Here is a 3960-nt window from a genome sequence, read left to right as displayed (position 1 = left end):
AGCAAGTACTAAAACTTAAAATCTGATATCAAGTTCTGATGAGGAAAGTCTGATGACAAAGCCTGATGTTCTGATACAAGGTGGAAGTCAAGATTCTCAAAAGTTCATGCAAACTCTGAAGCTAAAGGGAAAGCATACTATTGTCTACTACAAAGATACCAAGATTCAGACACTTGATGAGGAAATTGCCAGCAGATTATTTTTGAATCATAATCCATGAATGGATTTTGAAAATCTCAAGGAGGAAGAAGCTAGATTTAAAGCTGAAAAGAAAAATCCAAAGCCAAAAGCTTCTGTTGCAAAAGAAACCTCCAAGGCCTAAGGAAAAAGGTATTGTGATCAAGGAGAAATCAAATACTAAGGCATCAAAACCCAATACTAGATCACAATCTGAGATTGATCCCAAAGACAAAGGGAAAGGAAAAATTGATGAACCAACCAAGCCACTGGAGATGAAAATTCCTCAAATTCTGTTAAAGCCAGTGTGCAAAATGGTTCAAGTTACTGATGATAATCTTGCTGAAGATAAAGATGTTCAAACTCTGAAAATAAAAAAGATTTCTGAAGAATCAAAGATAACTTCTGACAAGGCTCAATTTGTTCAGAGTGAAGAACTGCAAACTACAACAGAAACAGCAAGTTCTGAAAAAATCATCAAGACATCAACCTCTAACAGTGCTCTCAAGTTGATTTGGACAAGATGAAAGTAGCTGACAAAAAGAAACTCCTATGGAAAAATGTCAAACCATCAGATCCAAAGAAAAGCCAATTGTTATCTGATTTTATGACTATTGGGTTAAATGCTAGAGAACCAAGAGACAGGGCTGGACTAGGTTCTGATGAAGCTAAGATTAAAACATGAGTTGAAGTTTCTACTAGAGATCCATTTCTATTAACTGACAGACCGCTTCAAGATGTTACACAGAAACATCTTGATAAGGTTATCTTTGTTCAAGTGGTACCGGATGCTCATGACAAGCACAATGTCAAGGAAAATCTGATTCTATTTCTTGAAGATGGAAGGACATTTCAAATGTCAGAATCAGATGTGTTAAACAAATCACTGAAAGAACTTCAATTATTTCATTACCTTTTAGAGGTAAAGTCTGATATTACTGGAAGATGGTCAAACTTCATATTGAAGACCATCAGAGATAAAGCTATAATTTCTGGTTCAAGAGTTACAGAATTCATTCCTAGTATTGTTGAAGATGATGGAAGTGAAATTCCAATGAAGAAGAATTATGCTAAGCTTGAAATGATTCTGAAAGGGAAATGTCTATGCTACAATGAAGATTCTTCTCATTCTAGGGTAATAAGACTGAATGATGGTTTAGAAAAAAACCATATCTCTGCTTTAAGGACTGCAATCTATCAGATTGGAAGTCAAGATGAAGAGATGAAGCAAGTCAAGACTACAATGTCTCAAGTCCTGAGGATTAAAGAAGAAAAGCTGATATCAAACTTTGTCAAGAATCATTCTGGATTCAGATTGACTTAATGATATTGGTAAAAACTACAAGGACTGTAAGTTGTAGTTAGATCTAGTTAAACTCTTATTTTTATTTGTACTTAAATGTTTTTGACATCATCAAATCTATTAACTTGTATATTTTGCATAATTTACAAGTTGGGGGAGATTGTTAGATATATTTGAGATGTCATGTCTAATATGATTCATGTTTAGTTGTCAAATCTTAACTAACAGGTCATATGAGGACTTACTAAAATCAGGACTTACTGGGAAGTTAGAACTTAATATCAGAACTTAAGTTCATATCAGAACTTAAGTTCAGGAAGACTTACAGTTAAGGAAGGAAGATGATTTATAGTAGAAGATCGAGACTAAAATAAAAGAAGATATGCATGGAAAGAGTTAGAAGACTGGAAGACTTGTAGAAGATATATGATTGATATATTTTAGGAGACAGAATTGTTTTCCATATCAATTAGAAGTTATCTTGTAACTGTGTATTATATAAACACAGACTTTGGGTTTACACTATATGTGTTATTGTTGGGTCCCAATGTGTTTGTAGAAGGGGGGGTTGAATACAAACAGTACCGAATAATCGAATTAAATGCGGAATAGAAAATGTGAAACAAAATTCAAGTTAAATAAAAATATTATTAAACTTGAAAGGTGTTACAACAACTGTATCGATTACAAGGTATTAATCTCAAATCAATTATCACAAATCTAGAATAAATTCGACATGAACTTTTTCTATTTTTGCAATAATTAGAATCAAATGCTAAACGCGATTTGAGATTAAGTTCTAGGGATTTTAATCCGCTAGATTGATACACAAGAACAAGATAAAGAATTCTAGTGGTTTGGATTTAACATTACAATCTAGAAATTATGATCTTGAATAAAGCAGATGAAGGATGTTATATTTCAAGGCGGCTGCACTTTGTTCTTGACTTTTGATTGAGTTGATAAAATGATATGCTGCTTCTCTGCTTCTATTTAAATCAATCAGCTGATTTAATTGAATTGGAATGACAATCCTTTAAGCTTGCAAGACTTTCGGTAGGACAATTGAATGAACTAGCAAGACAATCTGAATGAACTAGCAAGACAATCAGAATGAACTAGCAAGACAATTACCCTCCTGATGTAACTTTCGGTGTGACAATTGAATTTGGCCTAGCATGACAATCGGTATGACAATCCTGATTGTCATGCTAGTTCATTTTCAATTGTCTTGCTGATTTAAAGCTTGAATTAAATCCAATTAAACTTCTGAAAATTCCTAAAATTCCTAGAATTAAATCAGAATTAATTAATCAATTAATTCAATTAATAAATAAATTATTCTTCGCAGATATAATTTATTTTCTTAATTAAATTAGATGACTCAATTAATTAATAGAGAATTAATTCTAGTCTTGAGCAGCAACCATTCTTCTGCAAATCTTCTGAAAATCACTGAAAATTATGAATCAATTCCACCACTTCAACGTTGACACTCGATGTACTGTCTGGTTCATGAGTGACTAACTTCCGTGACGTTTCTTCATGTCTTGACTCTGACACTTTGATTTTCTTCAGATTAAATCCTTGTAATTAATTGATACTCTGACGAGATCTCTGTCACTTGATTAAATCCACGATCTTGATTTATATCACTGAGGCATGATCAACTTCTTGAACTTCTTCCAGTGAATTAACTCCTCAAGTCTGTAGATGAACCTTGTTTCTGAATCCTTTGACAGATATTACTTTGCGAGATCTCTCTGACGGTCGATCCACTATTTACTTATTACATTCTTATTTGAGTTGAGTTGAATCCTCGAATGTACAAATAGGTCTCTGACATATGACTTACAATCTCCCCCTATTTGTTTGTTAGACAATAACACACAAATACCTAGAGGATAACTCAACTAACAAATAAGAAAAAGATATAAACATACATGCAAAGTAAATAGCAGAAAAGTTTCTGGATGAGATTTAACATTTTCCAGATTCCAAGTAGATGTTCCTCTAGACTGAACATATCTTCAAGTAGTTCCATCTTCATTTGTACAACCACATTCACATTTCCTGTTGAGAAGCCCATATCTCTTGCTTCTCCCCCTATGAGAATCAACTGATTAAAGAAGATCACCTTCGTTTTACCACCTCTCCCGTACAATAGGATCCGCATATAAAAACCAATGGTACTCCCTTAACAGCTTCTTCCCTTATCAGAAAATCACCTTGTGTTTACCACCTCTCCCGTACAATAGGATCCGTAGTTACAAACAACAATGGTGTGGTGTAGTGTACATGTTTGACCTTTTTCTTACTCCCTGCTATTTCTCCCCCTTAGTTGAGGAATCCTCCAAACTATTACTTAAGCTTTTATCTCCCCCTTAAAGAAGGAATGTATGCCGTCGTCTGAAGGAGTTCTCATATTTCACTTGGTTGGAAAAGAAATAACAAGAAGTTTCTCTTTCTTCCTCACTGTG

The sequence above is a fragment of the Apium graveolens genome, chromosome 7, assembly GCF_009905375.1.
Source record: "Apium graveolens cultivar Ventura chromosome 7, ASM990537v1, whole genome shotgun sequence".
NCBI lineage: Eukaryota > Viridiplantae > Streptophyta > Magnoliopsida > Apiales > Apiaceae > Apium > Apium graveolens.
This window is presented reverse-complemented; position numbering follows the sequence as displayed.